The following is a 22844-nucleotide window of genomic DNA, read 5'->3' on the forward strand; positions in this document are numbered from 1 at the left end:
CTTCTTGCCTGTGTGGCTTCTGCCGAGTAATCAGAGTTGAGTCTTATTGTTTCCCCTCTGTATGTGACTTTTTGTTTTTCCTTAGCTGCTCTTAAGATTCATTCTTTGTCTTTGGTTTTAGTGAGTGTGATTATGATATGCCTTGGTGATTTTTTTTGGGGAAGGGGAGCGGTGTCTATCCTATATTGTTGAGCTTCTTGGATGGAAAACTTTTCATCTTTGATGATAATAGGGGTGTTTTCTGTCAGCAATTCTTCAGTGATCCTCTGTATGTTTTCCATATTCTGCCCCTGTTTTGGAATTCCAGTCACTCACAAATTTTTGCCTTTGATTGTATCCCACATCATCCTCAGGGCTTCTTCATTCTTTTCTCTGATTTTTCCTCAACCAAAATGGTATCCAAATATTTGTCTTCAGTTTCACTGATGTTGTCTTTAGTTGTCTCACACCTGCTCCTCAGACCTTCTATGACACTGTCCATTTCTGAAATTTTGTTATCTTTTGAATTTTTAATTGCTGTTTTTGTATGATTTCTAGTTGTTAATTCATTGCTACATTTTGTTACTGTATTATTTTCCTGAATTCTTCCATTGTTTTGTCTGTCTTTTCCATGATTTTGTCTGTCTTTTCCTCATTTTTGTCTACTTTTTCTTTCAACTCTTGGGTAGCTCTGAATATTAAAGAGATTTGAATTCCTTATCAGGTAGTTCCAGTGCCTTTTCTTCTACTGGAAAGTCATCTGGTATTTCATTTTGGACACCTGCTGGAACTGTCCTGTGCTGTTTTTAAATATGTTTTGATACTGTGTGCTGTCTTCAGGATATTCAGTAGTTATTTTCTTTGTTTATTGATTGTAGATTTGTTTCGTCCTGCTTTTTTATTTGGTTATGTCTGAGCAGGTGGGCTGCGTGTTTTTTGTTGCTTGCTTTTCTGTGGGCATGATACTTCTCACCACCTTGTCCAATGAGCAGGGCAGGCCCAGTGGGTGCTCTCTTTCTGGGAGCTCCATGAAGCTGCTTTCCTGTATTCTCTGTCTACTTGATCTCTTGACAGGAGTCCAAGATGGCAAATCTGTGCTGTTTTAGATGAAAGGGAACCTTCACTCCATATCTCTCCTTGCTCTCTGCTCTCTGTCAGTTTTTTATTCCATTTGGTAGTTGGTTGAGTTCTTTATTGCTTCATTTCATGCTTAGAATTCCAAGTGACATTTGTCTCAGTTTTATTTAGTTTTTCAGGTCTTTGCTGTGGAGGGACGGTGTGGTGCTTCTGCCTATAGTGCCATGTTGGCTCCATCTCCTGTTACAGGTTTTTTTTTTGCCATTTTATAATCAATTTTGTTATTTTTTGACTTCTAGATTTTAAGTCATGATTAAAGTCCTTCTTGTGCTTCAGATAATTAAAGTTCTTTCTGTGCTTCCTAATTCATTTTTAAAAATCTCACATTTTAACTCATTTTGTGGTTTTATATTTTCACTTTACATGTAGTGTATCTGGAATTTATTTTGGTTTATGGAATGAAGGTAGAGATGCAGCTTTAAATTTTCCAAATTGCTGGTCATTGCCTCAGGAGCATTTTTTGAGTACTCTACCTTCTTCCCATACTCAAGGTCATATTTTGGCTCTTGTGGACTTGCTCTGATTTTCTTCAGTTTCAGCTTGAACTTGCAGATGAGCAATTGATGGTCTGTTCCACAGTCGGCCCCTGGCGTTGTTTTGACTGATGATATTGAGCTTTTCCATCGCCTCTTTTCACAGATGTAGTCAATTTGATATCTGTGTGTTCCATCTGGCGAGGTCCATTTGTATAGTCGCCGTTTATGTTAGTGAAAGAAGGTATTTGCAGTGAAGAAGTTATCAGTCTTGCAAAATTATATCATTCGATCTCCGGCATTGTTTCTATCACCAAGGACATCATCCATGAAGAAACCAAGATGTCACTGAAAAGACAGGAAGGAAAGAAAAGACCAAGGTGGATGTCAAAGGAGACTCTGAAACTTGCTCTTGAGCATCAAACAGCTAAAGCAAAAGGAAGAATTGATGAAGTAAAAGAACTGAACAGAAGATTTCAAAGGGCCTCTCAAGAAGACAAAATAAAGTATTATAACGACATGTGCAAAGAGCTGGAGATGGAAAACCAAAAGGGAAGAATACGCTCGGCATTTCTCAAGCCGAAAGAACTGAAGAAAAAATTCAAGCCTCGAGTTACAATAGTGAAGGATTCTGCAGGGAAAATATTACATGATGCAGGAAGCATCAAAAGAAGATGGAAGGAATACACAGAGTCATTATACCAGAAAGAATTAGTCAATACTCCACCATTTCAAGAGGTGGCATATGACAAGGAACCGATGGTACTGAAGGAAGAAGTCCAAGCTGCTCTGAAGGCATTGGCAAAAATCAAGGCTCCAGGAATTGATGGAATATCAGTTGAGATGTTTCAACAAACAGAAGCAGCACTGGAGGTGCTCACTCGTCTATGCCAAGAAATATGGAAGACAGCTTCCTGGCCAACTGACTGGAAGAGATCCATATTTATGCCTATTCCCAAGAAAGGTGATCCAACCGAATGTGGAAATTATAGAACAGTATCATTAATATCACATGCAAGCAAAATTCTGCTGAAGATCATTCAAAAACGGCTGCAGCAGTATATCGACAGGGAACTGCCAGAAATTCAGGCCGGTTTCAGAAGAGGACGTGGAACCAGGGATATCATTGCTGATGTCAGATGGATCCTGGCTGAAAGCAGAGAATACCAGAAGGATGTTTGTTTTATTGACTGTGTAAAGGCATTTGACTGTGTGGATCATAACAAACTATGGATAACACTGCGAAGAATGGGAATTCCAGAACACTTAATTGTGCTCATGAGGAACCTTTACATAGATCAAGAGGCAGTTGTTCGGACAGAACAAGGGGAGACTGATTGGTTTAAAGTCATGAAAGTTGTGTGTCAGGGTTGTATTCTTTCACCATACCTATTTAATCTGTATGCTGAGCAAATAATACAAGAAGCTGGCCTATATGAAGAAGAACGGGGCATCAGGATTGGAGGAAGACTCATTAACAACTTGTGTTATGCAGATGACACCACCTTGCTTGCTGAAAGTGAAGAGGACTTGAAGCACTTACTAATGAAGATCAAAGACCACAGTCTTCAGTATGGATTACATCTCAACATAAAGAAAACAAAAATCCTCACAACTGGACCAATGAGCAACATCATGATAAACAGAGAAAAGGTTGAAGTTGTCAAGGATTTCATTTTACTTGGATCCGCGATCAACAGCCGTGGAAGCAGCAGTCAAGAAGTCAAAAGACCCATTGTTTTGGGCAAATCTGCTGCAAAGGACCTCTTCAAAGTGTCAAAGAGCAAAGATGTCACCCTGAACACCGAGGTGCACCTGACCCAAGCCATGGAATTTTCAATCGCATCATATGCATGTGAAAGCTGGACAATGAATAAGGAATACCGAAGAAGAGTTGACACCTTTGAATTGTGGTGTTGGTGAAGAATATTGAATATACCATGGACTGCCAAAAGAACGAACAAATCTGTCTTAGAAGAAGTACAACCCGAATGCTCCTTAGAGGCAAGGATGGTGGGACTGCATCTTACATACTTTGGACATGTTGTCAGGAGGGACCAGTCCCTGGAGAAGGGCATCATGCTTGGCAGAATACAGGGTCAGCGGAAAAGAGGAAGACCCTCAGTGAGGTGGATCGACACAGTGGCTGCAACAATGAGCTCAAGCATAACAACGATTTTGAGGATGGTGCAGGACCGGGCAGTGTCTCATTCTGTTGTGCATAGGGTCGCCATGAGTTGAAACTGACTCGACGGCACCTAACAACAATAACACCTTCTTCCCATACCAATGAAAAATAAAATAAAATAAAAATCTGTTGCTATCAAGTCAGTTCCAATCATAGCAACCCTATAGAACTGAGTAGAACTGCCATGTAGTGTTTCCAAGGTGTGGCTGTGGATTCGAACTGCCGACCTTTTCGTTAGCAGCCAAGCTGTTAACACACTGCACCACCAAGGCACCAATCTTCACAGAAGCAAACTGCCACATTTTTCTCCCTCAGAGCAGCTGGTGGGTTCAAATTGCTGATAAAACTTTTGGTTAGCAGCTGAGTGCTTAACCACTGTGTCACCAGGGCTGCTGGTGCTTCCCATAGAATCCTTAAATTTGAGACTTTCTAGTAACATCCAAATGAAAAAAAAAAAAAAAAATGGAAGTTGAATTGGAAAATCTGCATGTGTGAAGTTGCAAAGTTGTGGAAGTAAAAGTTAACTTCTAGCTAGGAATTGCAATGTCCAATAATCAGATTATGGGTGCACTGCTGGTGTATCAGGAAGCTTAACTTTTTGTGAAAATATTCAGTCTAAACTAAGGAAATGATTTTTCATGGGAATGGATTTTACATCGGATGTCCTTAAACCAACAGGAATTGTTTTTATACAAATTTCGTTCTACAATTTGTTGAGATTTATCGGTAACTCACTGTAATTCATTAATGCTATTAAATGAGAGACCTCAATGAAGTGGCAATGGAGTTTTATGCCTAGTATGCCCTCTAAGTATTAAAATCTCATTATTTTATCATCAAAGGTCTTGACCAAAGTAGTAATGAAAACTATGGAATTCTCTGAACTGTGTCAGAATAGTTGTTGCATTCTCTGGATTACGGATGGATTGGTTCAGGGAAAATTATACAGCTGTAACTTGCATATCAAAACACGCTATGATTGAAGCAAAAAGGGGGAATGAAACAGAATTATCATTGAAGTGTGTATAAATGGCTTGGAGGTGGCATCTGACCTCCACTAACTCACAAGGGTGAAAGAATCAAGATCAATAACCCAAGGCTAATTCCTCTGAGGCTTGGAGTTTAGACATGCCTCCTCTCTCTGCCACCTTTACCAATCCTGACACCACCTGTCTCTCCCACTGCACTCTCTACTTCTCTGCAAAAACCAAAAAACCAAAGCCAGTGCTGTCGAGTCGATTCCGACTCATAGCAACCCTATAGGACAGGTTAGAACTGCCCCACAGAGTTTCCAAGGAGTGCCTGGCAGATTCGAGCTGCCGACCCTTTTGTTAGCAGCCATAGCATTTAACCACTACGCCACCAGGGGTTCCCTACTCTTTTGCTGGGGCTGATAATTCATTGCAGTGGCCACACACAGCTCACGGACAACACTCAAGATCATGAGGTTTATTAAGGAAGTAACAGGTTACAATTCAGGCTCAGGAACATTCAGGATACAGTTCTTCCATCAGGACAGCCTCTTTTCAGTTGTGATCACAGACGCACCTCTCTTTGATCCTAGGTCTGTGCTCTGCTCAGGACAAAGCTTTTTAGCCCATGCCAGTAAGTCCCCAGAGGCACTCCAGGCACTCAGCTTTCTCACTCCCTGGGCCAGGAAGCCCACTGCACAGTCTCCTGCTGGTCTCTCCTGCCTCTGCGTCTCACAGTCTTCAGGGTTACAGCTTGCCTTTGCACCCACTCTTGCTCTCTCGCTCTCGCTCTTTCACTTTCTCGCTTTCTCGATCTCTGTCGCTGTCTCCTGGGTCCAAAGGATGCGCTCTCTACTCCTGGCTGCTCTTCCTTGGTGGTAGTGGGATCCTCTCTTTCTTGCTCCTGGGGTGGCTCATTTCAAGGCCAGTGGGATGGCAAACTGACCAATCCCTTTGGTAGGCCACAATTAATGCTGTCACACAGCCCTGCTCAGTCACTTGGGTGGGAGTTACAAGAGCGTGGCTAGAAAGGCCACACAGTAGTGATCTATCACACTGCAATGTGGGAAAAAAAAAATGACTTAAGGGAAAGATCTGAGTTTTGGAGAAGTGAATAAAGCCTGTCAGCTACTTTTCTTTTTGCCTAGGAATGGTAGCTGGTATTAAAGAGTTGTGGGCTAAATGATGAATTCTTTTTGTTTATGTAGTACACATTTGGGATTTGTAGATAAATGAATGTTTAAGGCTTGGAGTATAAAAAGTAAATCTAATTAGTTACATTTTCTCTGAAATTTGATACAAACTGAAAAGAGCAGGGATATAAGATATTCATGTTAAGGCGGAGAATTGACTGCTTACAAATAAGACTAAGATACAATTTACCTTGATTAAATTTTGAGTGCATCAAAATATAACACTTCTAAAATCTGCACGTCAGTGGAAAACAAATTTTTAAAGTTTATTGACTGCCATTGTTGTCAGGTGCCATCAAGTCGGTTCTGACTCATAGTGACCCTATATACAACAGAACAAAACACTGCCCCGTCTTGTGTCATCTCCACAGTTGTTATGTTTAAGCCCATTGTTGCAGCCACTGTGTCAGTCCATCTCACTGACTATCTACCAAGTGTGATGTCTTTCTCCAGGGACCAGTTCCTCCAGACAACATATCCAAAGTATGTGAGACATAGTCTCGCCATCCTTGCTTCTAAGGAGAATTCTAGTTGTACTTCTTCCAAGACAGATTTGTTTGTTCTTTGGCAGTCCGTGGTATATTCAGTATTCTTCTCCAGCACCACAATTCAAAGGCATCAATTCTTCTTCGGTCTTCCTTATTGACTAGAACTTTATTTTTAATATTTAATATTCTTAATATTTTACTTGTGGCAAACCATAACCTAAAACCTAGATATGAATTTAAATACTTCTTTTTTTTCTAAATATTTAAGCATCTGTTGCAATTTGTTACTTAAAGCATGGTTCTAAGACCTGTAAACCCCAGAATCAATCCATGTAACTTTGTTATATTTGTCCAGATATGAAATTTAGTGGGACTTCATGAAAAGTTATGGAAGATAAGATAACTCAGAAATGCATTTGCTAATCTGTTTTAAGATGAACATAAACCTTAAATTGAGTCAGGTGTATATATTTTTATATCTTTTGGTATTGTATTATATTCCTACAAAGCTAAAGAAATTCCTTGGCGTATTTAGAACCAGGAAATAAATTAAAAACATTAAAAAATAATGTTGATATAGACTTTACTTGATAATTTATGAGTTATATTTAATTTAATGAATGTGGTTAAGGGCAAGGCTGCAAACATAAACGTTTCAGCTGTTGGAATCTACCAGCTGCTCCTCAGAAACCCTATGGGGCAGTTCTGTAGGGTCTCTGTGAGTTGGAATTGACTCGAGGGCAATGGGTTTGGTGTTTTTTGTTTTTGTTATTTTGGTTTTTTTATATGAATGGTATAAAAAAATAAGATATTTGCCTTCATTATGGTATAGTTAGGACCAGTTCTTTTTTTTTTTTTTTTTTTTTTAATGATCTAGGTGAAAGTTTACATAGCCAATTAGTTTATCATTAAACAGTTAATACCCAAATTGTTTTGTGACATTGGTTGCCAACCCCTTGATGTGTCAACACTCTCCCCTTCTCCACCCCAGGCTCCCTGTTGCCATTTGTACAGTTTTCCTGCCCCTTCCTGCCTTCTCGTCTTTGTTTTTGGAGCGGTGTGCCCATTAGTCTTGTATACGTGACTGAACTACGTCACAAACTTGCACGTTATCCTTGTGCAGGAGCCATGCCAATCTTCTCTGTATCATTCCAACTTTAGTATATGTGCTGCCAAATTGAGCACAGGACCAATTCTTTTTTTTTTAAATAATTTATATGTGCTTTAAGTGAAAGTTTATAAATCAAGTCAGTCTGTCACATATAAGCTTATATACACCTTACTACATACTCCCATTTACTCTCCCCCTAATAAGTCAGCCCGCTCCCTTCTTCCAGTCTCTCCTTTCGTGACCGTTTTGCCAGTTTTAACCCTCTCTACCCTCCCATCTCCCCTCCAGACAGGTGATGCCAATACAGTCTCAAGTGTCCACCTGATACAAGTAGCTCACTCTTCATCAGCATCTCCAGCCCATTGTCCAGTCCCTTCCATGTCTGATGAGTAGTCTTCGGGAATGGTTCCTGTCCTGGGCCAACAGAAGATTTGGGGACCATGACTGCCGGGATTCTTCTAGTCTCAGTCCAACTATTAAGTCTGGTCTTTTTATGAGAATTTGGGGTCTGCATCCCACTGTTCTCCTGCTCCCTCAGGGGTTCTCTGTTGTGTTCCCTGTCAGGGCAGTCATCGGTTATAGCCGGGCACCATCTAGTTCTTCTGGTCTCAGGATGATGTAAATCTCTGGTTCATGTGGCCCTTTCTGTCTTGGGCTCATAGTTGTCGTGTGACCTTGGTGTTCTTCATTCTCCTTTGATCCGGAGGGGTTGAGACCGATTGATGCATCTTAGATGGCCGCTTGTTAGCATTTAAGACCCCAGATGCCACACTTCAAAGTGGGATGCAGAATATTTTCATAATATAGTTTATTATGCCAGTTGACTTAGAAGTCCCCTTAAGCCATAGTCCCCAAACCCCCGCCCTTGCTCTGCTGCTGACCTTCGAAGTCTTCAGTTTATCCCAGAAACCTCTTTGCTTTTGAGGACCAATCCTTTAAGTGTAACTTTGACAGCAAAATTTCTGGTGCCTCCCGGACACCGTTTTAGCTTAGTAATGAAGTCACTCCTGAGATTCACCCTTCAGCCAAAGGTTAGACAGGCCCATAAGACAAAACTAGACTAAAGGGGCACACCAGCCCAGGGGCAAGAACTGGAAGGCAGGACGAGACTGAAAAACTAGTATTAGGGATCTCAGGGTTGAGAAGGGAGAGTGTTGACATGTCCTGGGGTTGGTAACCAATGTCACAAAACAGTATGTGTACTAATTTTTGTAATGAGAAGCTAGTTTGTTCTGTAAACCTTCACCTAAAATATAGTTTTAAGAAATTGGGAGTTTTGGCTTCAATTGAATAAAGTATTCTTAATATTAAGTGATTTTTGAAGATTTAACTTTTCTTTCAAAATAGAGGCATTTGTGTTTGGGTTTGAAACTACCAGCACTCTTCAAATGGAGAATTAATTTTCAGAATTAATATAGGATTTTTAAAGCATAAGTTTGATGCTTATGTTGACTTGACGCAAATGGTGTTTTGAGGTTACTTGCAGCTTACAGATTCAGGGTTCTCAGTGGCTTTTGTTTTTAATCCTATTGTCATATAATGCGTACTACCCCCCACACTCTCAGAGAAGCATAGCGGTCTTTATTGTCTGTCTCCTTACCATCATAGCCCAGATTTTGAGATGAAAAACTAGGAAATAAAAGGTTAGGAGTACGAACTCACGGAGGTTTGGAACCCTGGCCATCATATTCAGCATTTTACTTCCAGGGCTTAGAAACATTCAATTTTTTTGAATGAATGACTTACTTTGATTAGAGAAAACAGATTAATTTTCATATACTTCTGGTATTTCTGTTGAAACTAGGAGTTATAAACAAACAAAAATATATTTCTTAGGGCAAGACCATTGTTTTCTTTGCTTTATTGTCTGTGTTCATATATATATTAAGAACAGCTAAGCTGTATCTGACTCCATTAGCCTCACTAGTGATATTGTTTTATTTAACTCTATAAAAAGTGAATGTTTTATCATCTCAGAAGATAAGTAAAATATTGCTTTAACTTTGTAGAAACAATTTGGAATTAAATTTAAAATTTTTTATACTCAGGAGGTAACAAAGGATAAGCAGGGTACTCTCCCTCATTCTAAGTAGTGTTGTGATGCTATGTGTAGAAATATGTATGTTTTCATTTTCCTGTGATAAAAGTAGTTTCTAATATTTTATATTTTAGTGTCATGTTAGAGATTTCATTCCATGATCATTTGCTCATTCACAATTATTTTTATTTTTAGCTTTAAGCGAAAGACATGAGGCCTAAGACTGAAATGAGGTTGTTTTGAGGTCATCTGATTTCTGACTAGAAGGTGTGCGATCTCCTCGTCCTGAAACCACTTCAAACAGAATGGTAATGGCAAAACATAAGAGAGGAAGAGAGAAAGGGGCCTTCATGTTTTCCATGTCTGTTCTCCTACCCCAATTCCTTCCTTTTTATGATTTAAAAATTTTAAGTTATGAAAAATAGGTATTAAACAGCACACTGACATATCATAACTAAACTGGTTCAAATGTTTAAAGAGATTAACCATATAAATCCACATGCTAATTAAACCTTTTAAAATTGCTTAAATGTGTTTTTTTTTTTATTGAGTTCTAGTGAGCTATTTAACTGGCAACAGAATATTTACTATATGAACAAACCTGAGCCATCAGGAGTTTGTAGATTGAAATATTTTCTTCCTATCAAAATCAGTAGGATTTGCTCTTAAACAAAAGGGAATCCAAACTTAGTAAATTTTTCAGACTGGAAAGTAAGGATTCCTGCCATTCTTCTTCTGTATTAAAGAATTTTGATATTTTATGTATTTGTGTTTATTTTTTTAGTTAACTTTTTAAAATATAAAATACCTGTTCAGAATGGCAGTTTTATTAATGAACATTGCTTTCATGATTATGTGTGTCTTAGTTCAAATTGCATTTTATAGTTGAAGGTACTAGAATTATTTTCTTTTTCACTATAGTAAAACTTCTTTTTTGGGGATTTCTCTTTATTAAGTTTATTCAGATGGATCTTGTCCTGTTAAGTCTGTTGATTTGTTCTTGTATGCCATCTAGTCAGTTCTGACTCATAACGACACTATAGGACAGTGTAGAACTGCCCCATAGAGCTTCCTAGGCTGTTGGTTAAGAGCTGCAGCTACTAACCAAAAGGTTGGCAGTTCGAATGTACCAGGTGCTCCTTGGAAACTCTATGGGGCAATTCTCCTCTGTCCTGTAGGGTCACTATGAGTTGGAATCGACTTGAGGGCAATGGGTTTGGTTTTCTGGAATCTTTTCAGGAGCAGATCACCAAAAGGCAATTACTAGCCTTATCTCCCCTAGGAATAGAATTCCAGTAAGGTTCTTTGCTCAAGTTGAGATTTTATTTTAAGCCATTATTTCAAGTAAGTGATTCTATATGTTGTTTAATTTCCTGTAATATATGTAACAACATTAATAGCAAAAATATCACAAATTTACTTATTTAGCCTAAATTATGCATTTGTGCCATTGATGAGATGCTGAGAAAATTAAGTTGTCTTACCATTCTGGATGGTAATGTAATAACCCAAAACGAAACCAAACCTGGTGCCATAGAGTTGATTCTGATGCATAGCAACCCTATTAGGACAGAGTTGAACTGCCCCATAGGGTTTCCGAGGAGCAACTGGTAGATTCAAAGTGTTGACCTTTTGGTTAGCAGCCAAGGTCTTAACCACTATGCCACCAGGGCCGCAGTAATACAATTCAAAACCAAAAAACCAAACCCACTGCTGCCGAGTCGATTCCAACTCATAGCGACGCTACAGGACAGAGTAGATCTGTCCCACAGAGTTTCCAAGGAGCGGTTGGCAGATTTGTACTGCTGACCTGTTGGTTAGCAGCCGTAGCACTTAACTACTACGATACCAGGGTTTCTGGTAATATAATACAGGGGGCAAATTCTAAGGAACTGACAAAGTTAATGTATTTTTAAGGTCGTGTTTATTTTCATCCTTTCTTCTAGTCCTGGTTGTCACTATCAGTCAGTACATTATCTAATTTCTCTGAAAATAATATTTTCTTAATCCTTAATCTTAGATGTTGAGAGTGATTTAAGATTTATAAAATGTGTTCTTTTTCTTTACATGTATGTGACTTTCTGTAATGATAGGGAGAATTGTTCACATGCCCTTAATTAAAAACAAAACAAACAAAAACCATTATGAGCCGAATGTGTAAATCCAAGCAGTGTTTACTTTGAGAGTGCAGTGATTTTATATCTAATCTCAATTGATACTTAAACCTGCCAGCCTTTCCGTTTTCTAAAGAGAAGCAATGGATTGTTTTTTACTTCTCCTGGAAATGTAAGCTATCAATTCTTTGTTTTCTGTGGAAAAATTAATTAAATAAAAATATATTTAATTATTTTTATTATTAATTATTAATTTTATTTAATTATTATTAAATAGCCTGCCCTAAATAACATGGTCTTTAAATCAGTAATAGAATTGTTCATATAGTTTAATGAGAAACAGTTACTCGTTTTTTATTTTCAGAGATTCTCATGTCTTACGTTTAGCCAAACAAAAAAAAAAAAAATTTTTTTTTTTTTCCCCAAGTAAAGGCTGTAAAGATTGGCTCTTTGGTTAGAAGAGCTTTGAAGAACGTATTTCTTATTTCATGTGCTAAAAAGTTAATGTGATAGAAACACAAAGAATTTAACCACTATTAATTGGCTAACAAAAGTAGTTTCTAAAGATATGAGTTGTACATAAATGAAATCTGTAGTTTCACTTATGGGTCTGAATGTCTGTCACCTAATGATAGCTTTTAAAGAAAATGCAGAACTAGTACCACTTTAATTTAAAGCCTCAAATTATAAAATTAAAGAGATTTTTGACCCAGTATATATATATATATATATTTTTATATATTAGTTAAAAAAAATTTTTTTTATATATTAGTTAAGTAGGTGATATGTATGATTATATTTTAATATTATTTTGCTATTTGTAAATTGTCTTGTTTTTTTAAGTAAAACTTTAGTGAGTTAAGGGTTTATAACTGTAAGATGAGAAAAAGCATTAACTTTAAAGCGTTGTTTTGAAAATTATAAAAGTAAACATTAACCTTTTCTAAGAAAGTATTTTTGCTTTTGACATTGTTTTTTTCCTTTTTGTTTTTTAGGTTTGCAATTTTTTTTGGTGATGGCATGTTCAGAATCTTGGATCCCTAAATTGGAAATATTTAGGAACCCTGAAAATTATGTTATTTTCATACATATAATGACTTACTGGGTGAATCAGTAGATTTAATAAAAAGTTTATAAAGGAACAGATGCATTTTTAAGTTGGCCTGCATGTCTCAGATTGTCAGCTGTCAGCTACTAGTGTCATACTCTGGAAATAGTTGTCTCTTGAAAGCTTGGGGATTTTAAAGGATATCATGTTTTCCAGGCAGTTTATGTAATTCCTCCCATGCTTATTGGTCCAGCTTCCTTTCTTTTGTATCTGCCTTGCAGTGTAGGTTACTTGAGTCAGAAAGAATTATTGTTCAGGAAGAGAGAATTGATAATCAATTGATAATCCTAAAGGTAATAATTACAAAATTTCAACTGGGAAATGATCTCAGAATGATCTATTTTGAATATGTAAATTCTACCAAGATTATATCAAAATACACTTATGGCAAAATGCTGCCAGTAATCAAATTGGACATTATGATGTAGGACAGAGTTGCAAATGAAGAGGTTTCACCTCCTTCCCCTGTTCCTCTTATTGGGTAAATGAATTAGTGGAAAGTAAAATGACCAAAAGGTAGGCAGTATGAATGAAAAGAAGGAAAAAACTTTAATTTTCAAAAAATATGATTTGTCCTTTAAAAATTGAAAGTTGACTCTATTCCATATACCTGAGCACACTGTTTTAAAATCGTGGACTACTTAGGTATAAATCCAGAATGGGAACTAGGACATTCTTGACCTAGGTGGATGGAGAACCATCTCCTATTTAATAAGAGAGTCAGTCAGTCCTGTGAGTGCCATTATTGGTGGTTGTCTTTTTCTCTTGCCTTGTCCTGCTGGAATAAGGGGACCCAAGAAAAATTCTAGGGCAGATTGTTATTTTGATGGTCTCTACTCTTTTTTACCAAAACCTGGGAAAGATTGATTTTTAAGGGCACATTCAGAACAACTTGAAAAAGGATCAAAGGGAAAGGATGAGGAGCATATAAGAAACTATAGAAACTTAGTGGTAACACAGTAGAATGTTAATTTGTTAGTTTTTTGCAAGTTTATTATTGGTAGATTATCCAATACTATTGAAATTAGTGTATATAACAAGTTTTCATAACATTTCTATCAGAAGCCTTTTAGAAGCTAAATAGACTACCTCTTCCCCCCCCCCTTTTTTTTTGCTTTGCTTTGTTTTAAGAGAAATGTAAAAGACTTAACAGAAGCCATATTTGAAACATTAGGTTTTTTTTTTTTTTCCAAATTAAGTTGCATTTCAATCTAAACTTATGTTAGCTATTTAGCTGCTTTCTCATTGCAACTGGCTTTTTAAACACTCTCCTTATGCAATACATTTATCAGTAAAGATGCTTCCTCTTAGCTAGTTCTAGTCACAGTATTGACTGGGCCTAGGCGTGCAATATACCCAGAAGGAATTAGACAATAAGGAAAAACTTTATCCCTATTGGGATGAATATTTTAAAGACCTTCTTAGATTCTGAAAACTGTGAGTACAAATGAAAGAAACCTAAGAGAGGGAAATACTTAAGAGGCTAATAATAAAAAATGATGGTGGGGGTAGAGGGTAAACTGTTACGTGGCTAGCCTAAAGTTCACTAAAAGGAAGGAAATTTCCTGGAGATTATGGGTGAAGTGTTGTATGCAATGCCCTGGATGGTAGGCTTTGTGATGGTAATGTGCAGTATTTTAAGAATAGTGACATGTGATCTTTTTTGAAGATAGTAATGTATTTCCTAACAATGAGTTTCATTTTGTTCTGGTATGTTATAAAGGGATATTTGGTTCCAGGAGTAACTTAATTCAAAATACCTTATTTATTAGAGAATATCTGATTGTCCTTGTTGTAACTTTAGAAAATAATATAGAAGAATACTGAAGGTGGTAGAGGATTGATAGCATGCATACAGGCTGTGTTTAGTGGTTGCTTCCTAGAAGTTTATAGTAAAACTTTAATTTCGTATTCAAATTTTCTTTGTTGGCCTCAGTTGTACAATGCCAGCATGTGTCTCGTGGGATACCTGTGCCTTCTTGGGTCGTTGCACTTCACACTGTGGCACATCATTCTGAGAATTTAGAATCGTGATTATATTTACCCAAGATGGACAGATCTTTGTGAGTTTGGGTACATTAACTGCATTTATAGGTTCACACAGAAAATGAGCATAGAACAATGATTCTTTGTATAGGGGAAGTTTTAGACACTCCTTTTGAAAATCTGAGAAAAGTTATAGATCCTTTCCCCAAGAAAATTGCACAGACATAAAATTTTCATGCAATTTCTGAAGATATAGGGACTGCCTCTGAGTATCATGTCAAGAAGTCCTAATCTAAAAGATCATTGCACTGCTGACCTTTCCTTGACCTTGTTGTCACTACCAGTCAGTGGTTGTCTATTGCCTTTTAACAGAACAGCGAATCTTGAAGGACACTTAACTGCCTTTCTACGCATATAACTGAAGCCACAAGTCTATAGCTTAGTAATATAATGGGCCAAAATTATCTGCAGAGGGCTGCCTCAAAAGTACAGGTGGTAAAAACAGCGAGCCTGAGGTGTAAGTGAGGCACGGACCTCTTAGGTGATGACCTGCTGGCTTAGGGTGTTTTATAATAAGTTGAATATTAACGTTTTATCATTGAAAATGAGTGTATTTCTTCTAAAGTTTCTAATTATTATAATGATTTTCTACCTAAGTGTGGCTTTTTATCATGTCTTGGGAGATGAGAACCATGGTGTAAAATGTGTACTTCAAACGGGGATTCTGTTTTTTTGTTGCTCTGAAATTTACAGCAGCTTTTCAGGAAAATTATTGAGATTCTCAGACAATTCCATCTTTATTCCTTTCAGATTTCCCGAATGCATGATTTTTTCTGAATTTTATTAATCCATTTATAAGTTTAGCAGAAACTTTATCCCCAGTTTGTATTTTTGACATAGAATGGATGCATTTGATTTATTATAAATGTGTTCCAACAAAAAGTTTATTATGAATGGTTCTAGTCTCCACTTTGGAATCTTGGGTCACCTGCCTCTAATGTCGGTCATCGGGACTTTTATGCAAAAAACAGCTTCAGTGAGAAGATCATCCTTGAAAACCCTGAAGAAACTAATTTTGGGACCATGGGAAGAGATGGAAAAACATCATCAGAATGACAACGCAGCACGTTTTGAAGACATCTTAACCTATATTACTCTTTGCAAAAGAGACAAAATTTGTCTTTTGTGAATTGGACCTGTAGACAGATAAAATAACCTCATAAAATGTATCTTTAATGTAAGAAAAATACAACTCTAATCTCTAAAACATTTGTCAGTACAGTCTACTTTAGATTATTTACATTAATGGAGGGGAGCCCGGATAATTCAACTTGACTGAAATTTAGAAACCTTTATATTGGATCTGAAGACAGTTTTATACTTCCCTTTGAAATGTAGTGTTTTGGGCTTTTACAGTGTGTACCTCAATATTTTATTTCCCCAGAGAGAGCTCCTGAAGGGGGAGTGTGAATCCATCCACGCACTGGATACCTGTTATCCAACCTTGCTTTTTTTCTGTAGTCTTGACTTAAATGTGGGGAAAGCATCTAGCACAAAGAATTCTAAAATTGATCAGAATTCGGTTAAATCTATCCAGCTTTCCCTTCCCAGGTAATTTCCTTCACTGCTCTTCTAAATGTTCCCCAAATTTAACCCCTTTGTCTCAGGCCGAGATAATTGCTTTGTTCACTCCTCCTCTTCTCTCCCATTGACCTGTTCTTCTGTTTGGGCTGGGAGGTTTTCAGTTGCCTTATTGTTAAAAGAGGCCACTTGTTTCCTTTCATTTTCATCTCCCTTCCTACATGTGCCTGTGGGGAAAGAGAATAAATCTGGACTTAGAGGCCTTGACTGTTCCCAAGGAATGCCTATAACAGTTCACAGCACTATATTTTAAATGTAACTTTTTGGTTATGGTATTCATAGTAGTCTCTAATGGACATCTGCTCTGTGTTAGGGACTATGCTAGGTGTGATTGTCCATTATTCCCCTTCAGCTACTCCATGCTCTTTAGGCTAGGAATGGACCTCATGATGTCTCAGGCTTACGGTAAGAACCAGAACTGATTTCTGTGTAAGCTTGCTAGTTCCTAGAGTAATGATTTGAAGAGTTGAAGAGATCCATGTGTTTTCCCCTGGATGCTAATAACAGCAAATCACATGCAGAAAAAGTAATAATGACAATAAGATTTTGAAAGCCAGGTTTGTCAAAATATTGGCCAAATTTTAGACTAACCCACATGAATCCACATTGAGTATCCATGTGTCTTTAAAAAAAAAATAAAAACATTATAAATTACCTGACTTATTCGATATGTTATTACTCTAAAAAAAATTTTATGTGAAATTTTCAGAAACACATGCAAATGTGTTTTGTGTAGAAGAGGACTATATAATCTTAGTATACTAAAAATTAAACTTAAATGGACTGATTATTTAAAGCCTAATAGCTTGAAATTATTTTTTGAGTAAAATTCTAAAGTGTATGATACTATTTTTACTTTTTATTTAATAATGTACAGCTATTCTTAGAAGCTGCTTATATGAGTTTTATTTTCCATATATAAAAATACTGTGAATAGGATTCATGTATTTTCTCCAGTAAGAGTTTCATAACTTTTGGGTGTAATTACCAACCAAGTGTTTGTGATTGGTATTGCTGAAAATGCATATTGAGCTTTTCTGTGTATGTAGCAAACTTTGTCCAAATAAAGTATCTTTGTACTTTGAAGGAATTTTCAGTAATTAAGTTTTTGTTGAATAAAATATGTGCAAGTTAAAGGAGCAAAAATATTTATTAATATGGTGGTCTAAATTAGTGGTTTGCATCCTTTTTCTACTCAAAGTTAACAGTGGCTCCTTACAGTAGTGAGTTAGTGAGAATTGGGGGTAGATGGGGTTATATGTAGTTTGAAGGGAAAAAGAAGACCCCCATTTATGATCGGCAGTGGTGTGGATATTGAGGGCATTTGACTGTGTTCTGTCAACTTGGATTCCAAGAGGAAGCGTGATGCTGGGAGTTTCCTTCGCAGTTCTTGAGTGTCTGCCACAGTGTAGTGATTTTATTTTTCAATTTGTAGGATTATTTTTAAAATTTTAGGTCCTCCTCCTTACCATATGCCTTTGTTTGATAAAAAGTTTACAATACCATGTAATGCTCTAAAGATATTTAAAAAAATTTTTTTAATTGACCTATGAAATCAAAAGACTGGTTGCCTCTGTTTTCTCCATCTTGAAACTGTACAATAAATATTAGCATATTGAGGACCCAGCACTGCCTAAAGGACCTGTTTAATTTTGTTTATCCCATAATCCATAACACTAATCAGAATGCCAGAAAGAGTTTGGGCAAGTTTAGATAATTACTTTGGCATTGCTGTATGATGGGTAGTCATTATTTTAAAAACCTAATTATGGTAGCAGTTAAAAGGGCAGCTGGCATTATCCTGTTTCAGTCGATACTTGAACAGATTTCCAGTAATTATATGTGAAAATAAACTGAAACCTCAGATGATGCAAAGATCCACTATAACACAAACTTTGAGTAAGTCATTTTACTACCTTGCAGATAATGAGTTTGATTTTCAACCTGCAGAATAGTCACCAACCTGCAGAAAAATTTTAGCCTAATAACTTCAAATAATAAAATGGTTGTAACTTCTTTCTGCTTGTCTATAATATCAAATTTAAGAATTATATGTCATACCCATAGTTTTGTGTGACTAGAGCTGGAAAAAAGGACCTTGAGGCAGGAGAAGTTGAGGGTGATTTATGTCTTTGGATATATGATGTGTTTGCACTATATGGTGATCACCTTCATCTTCCCCATGGAAGGACGTTTTCCAGAAAAATATAAACTGAGTAACACCAGTTTTATATATCGTCCACTACTACGTGCCACCCGCACGTGTCTGTCAGTTTGTCGTACTGTGGGAGCTTGCACGTTGCTGTGATGCTGGAAGCTATGCCACCGGTATTCAGATACCAGCAGGGTCACCCGTGGAGGACAGGTTTCAGCTGAGCTTCCAGACTAAGACAGACTAGGAAGAAGGGCCCGGCAGTCTACTTCTGAAAAGCATTAGCCAGTGAAAACCTTACGAATAGCAGCAGAACATTGTCTGATACAGTGCTGGAAGATGAGCCCCCCAGGTTGGAAGGCACTCAAAAGATGACTGGGGAAGAGAGCTGCCTCCTCAAAGTAGAGTTGACCTTAATGATGTGGATGGAGTAAAGCTTTCAGGACCTTCATCTGCTGATGTGGCATGACTCCAAATGAGAAGAAACAGCTGCAAACATCCATTAATAATCGGAATCTGGAATGTACGAAGTATGAATCTAGGAAAATTGGAAATTGTCAACAATGAAATGGAACGTGTAAACATCGATATCCTGGGCATTAGTGAGCTGAAATGGACTGGTATTAGCCATTTTGAATCGGACAATCATATACTCTACTATGCTGGGAATGACAACTCGAAGAGGAATGGCGTTGCATTCATCATCAAAAAGAACGTTTCAAGATCTATCCTGAAGTACAGCGCTGTCAGTGATAGGATAATATCCATACGCCTACAAGGAAGACCAGTTAATACGACTATTCAAATTTACACACCATCCACTAGGGCCAAAGATGAAGAAATAGAAGATTTTTATCAGCTGCTGCAGTCTGAAATTGATCGAACGTGCAATCAAGATGCATTGATAATTACTGGCGATTGGAATGCAAATGTTGGAAACAAAGAAGAAGGATCAGTAGTTGGAAAATATGGCCATGGTGATAGAAACAATGCCGGAGATCAAATGATAGGATTTTGCAAGACTGACGACTTCTTCATTGCGAATACCTTCTTTCGCCGACATAAACGGTGACTATACACATGGACCTCGCCAGATGGAACACACAGAAATCAAATTGACTACATCTGTGGAAAGAGACGGTGGAAAAGCTCAATATCATCAGTCAGAACAAGGCCAGGGGCCGACTGTGGAACAGAAAATCAATTGCTCATCTGCAAGTTCAAGCTGAAACTGAAGAAAATCAGAGCAAGTCCACAAGAGCCAAAATAGGACCTTGAGTATATCCCGCCTGAATTTAGGGACCATCTGAAGATAGATTTGATGCATTGAACACTAGTGACCACAGACCAGACGAGTTGTGGAATGACATCAAGGACATCATCCGTGAAGAAAGCAAGAGATCACTGAAAAGACAGGAAAGAAAGAAAAGACCAAGAGGAGACTCTCAAACTTGCTCCCAAAGGTGAGCAGCATTGATGAAGTAAAAGAACTGAATAGAAGATTTCAAAGGACCTCTTGAGAAGACAAAGTATTATAATGACGTGCAAAGAGCTGGAGATGGAAAACCGAAAGGGAAGAACATGCTCGTGTTTCTCAAGCTGGAAGAACTGAAGAAAAAATTCAAGCCTCGAGTTGCAATAGTGAAGGATTCCATGGGGAAAATACTAAATAACACAGGAAGCATCAAAAGAAGATGGAAGGAATACACAGAGTCATTATACCAAAAAGAATTAGTCGATACTCAACCATTTCAAGAGGTGGCATATGATCAGGAACCGATGGTACTGAAGGAAGAAGTCCAAGCTGCTCTGAATGCATTGGCAAAAAACAAGGCTCCAGGAATTGATGGAATACCAATTGAGATGTTTCAACAAACAGATGCAGCGCTGGAGATGCTCACTCATCTATGCCAAGAAATATGGAAGACAGCTTCCTGGCCAACTGACTGGAAGAGATCCATATTTATGGTGATCCAGCTGAATGTGGAAATTATAGAACAATATTAATATCACACACAAGCAAAATTCTGCTGAAGATCATTCAAAAACGGCTGCAGCAGCATATCAACAGGGAACTGCCAGAAATTCAGGCTGGTTTCAGAAGAGGATGTGGAACCAGGGATATCATTGCTGATGTCAGATGGATCCTGGCTGAAAGCAGAGAATACCAGAAGGGTGTTTACCTGTGTTTTATTGATTATGCAAAGGCATTTGACTGTGTGGATCATAACAAACTATGGATAATACTGCAAAGAATGGGAATTCCAGAACACTTAATTGTGCTCTTGAGGAACCTTTACATAGATCAAGAGGCAGTTTGTTCAGACAGAACAAGGGGATACCGATTGATTTAAAGTCAGGAAAGGCATGCGTCAGGGTTGTATTCTTTCACCATACCTATTTAATCTGTATGCTGAGCAAATAATACGAGAAGCTGGCCTATATGAAGAAGAACGGGGCATCAGGATTGGAAGAAGACTCTCTAACAACCTGTGTTACGCAGATGACACCACCTTGCTTGCTGAAAGTGAAGAGGACTTGAAGCACTTACTAATGAAGATCAAAGACCGCAGTCTTCAGTATGTATTACACCTCAACATAAAACAAAAATCCTCACAACTGGACCAATGAGCAACATCATGATAAACAAAGAAAAGATTGAAGTTGTCAAGGATTTCATTTTGCTTGGATCCACAATCAACTTCCATGGAAGCAGCAGTCAGGAAATCAAAAGATGCATTGCATTGGGTCAATCTGCTGCAAAAAAAAAAAAAAATTTTTTTTAAAGGACCTCTTCAAAGTGTTGGAAGAGCAAAGGTGTCACCCTGAAGACTAAGGCGCCCCTGATCCAAGCCATGGTATTTTGAATCACATCATATGCAGGTGAAAGGTGGACAGTGAATAAGGAAGACCGAAGAAGAGCTGACGCCTTTGAATTGTGTTGGCGAAGAATATTGACTATACCATGGACTGCCAAAGGAATGAACAAATCTATCTTGGAAGAAGTGCGGCCAGAATGCTCCTTAGAGGCAAGGGTGGCGAGACTGCATCTTATATATTTTGGACATGTTTTCAGGAGGGATCAGTCCCTGGAGAAGGACATCATGGTTGGCAGAGTACAGGGTCAGCAGAAAAGAGGAAGGCCCTCAGTGAGGTGGATTGACACAGTGACTGCAACAATGAGCTCAAGCATAACAAAGATTGTAAGGATGGCGCAGGACCTGGCAGTGCTTGGTTCTGTCGTGCATAGGGCCTCTATGAGTCAGAACCGACTTGACACCTAACAACCACAACTATGTGCCAGCCACTGTGCTTTATATATAATATGTCAAGCAGTGAATTTCCAAGAAAGATACTGGGATTTCTTCCTTAGGCTCCATTAAGATTAGGACTGGTGTTCTTCCTAAATGGATGCTTGTAGGTAGGAATTTCAGAGGAAGTCAGTGAATTCTAGTTTACAGTTATCCAAAGTACTTCCCTTTATCCCTGGGGAACACTGCAAAATTCTTACTGAACTGCTCATCAGGGAAACTTGCTATATCTTACATTAAGTGCTTTCATTAGTCTTTTTCACAGGAGACCCAAGAATTATTTAACCCTGGGCTCTGATTAGTGAGGCCAAAACCTGTTTTCTCTACTGACTGGGACTGAAGAGCAAGAATAAAATCACTAAATAAAATGAAATGGGTTTGAGGAACATTTTGGTCTTCATTTGCAGTATGTTCATCTGCATGAGGATGGGAAACTATCAGCAGGGTTTTTAAATTTCACCATACCAGAAGGCATTACTTTGCCATTGAAATTTTGGATTAAACATTTTAAACATTCCCAGTCTTGTAAAAAAAAAAAGAGTCTTGTAGCAGAGAAAAAAAAAAAAAAAGACCAAAAATTGTGGTAGATTTTCAATGCGTATGTTGAAGGAAAAAAACACACTTTTTTTTTTTTTTTGCTGTGGGTCCTGGATGACACAGTTACAAAAACGGTGTTTTGTGTTTCCTCTCACTAGTATCTCACTTTTGCTTCAAAGCAGGTTATATTTTTAGTCATGTACATCTCAGAAGTTTGCTCTTAGGAATTAATGTTTACTTTAGCTCTTGGCTCTTGAAAGGCACTCGGTGGCCTCTTCAGGCCCCATTTTGACCTTCAAAAACCACATCGCGGAATGGGTTATATCATGCACTTTTAAGAGCCCCATTTGTGTAATCTCTTCCGCAAGAAAATTTTAAAATATTCAGGTAGTTAGGATGGTTTTCCTACGTTCAGAA

The 22844-nt window shown here is 37.8% G+C and overlaps 1 protein-coding gene and 1 non-coding gene across 2 annotated transcripts in view; one reads left to right on the plus strand and one right to left on the minus strand.

Annotated features, from left to right (window-relative positions):
• The window catches only part of XKR6 (XK related 6), a 528616-nt gene that overhangs the window by 164030 nt on the left and 341742 nt on the right, over positions 1-22844 (plus strand). The window lies entirely within an intron of this gene.
• Positions 7508-7614, minus strand: LOC126066171 (U6 spliceosomal RNA). The gene has a single exon (XR_007515026.1). It is a non-coding gene; the product is annotated as a U6 spliceosomal RNA (small nuclear RNA).

The sequence above is a fragment of the Elephas maximus genome, chromosome 22 (genome assembly GCF_024166365.1).
Source record: "Elephas maximus indicus isolate mEleMax1 chromosome 22, mEleMax1 primary haplotype, whole genome shotgun sequence".
Lineage (NCBI taxonomy): Eukaryota > Metazoa > Chordata > Mammalia > Proboscidea > Elephantidae > Elephas > Elephas maximus.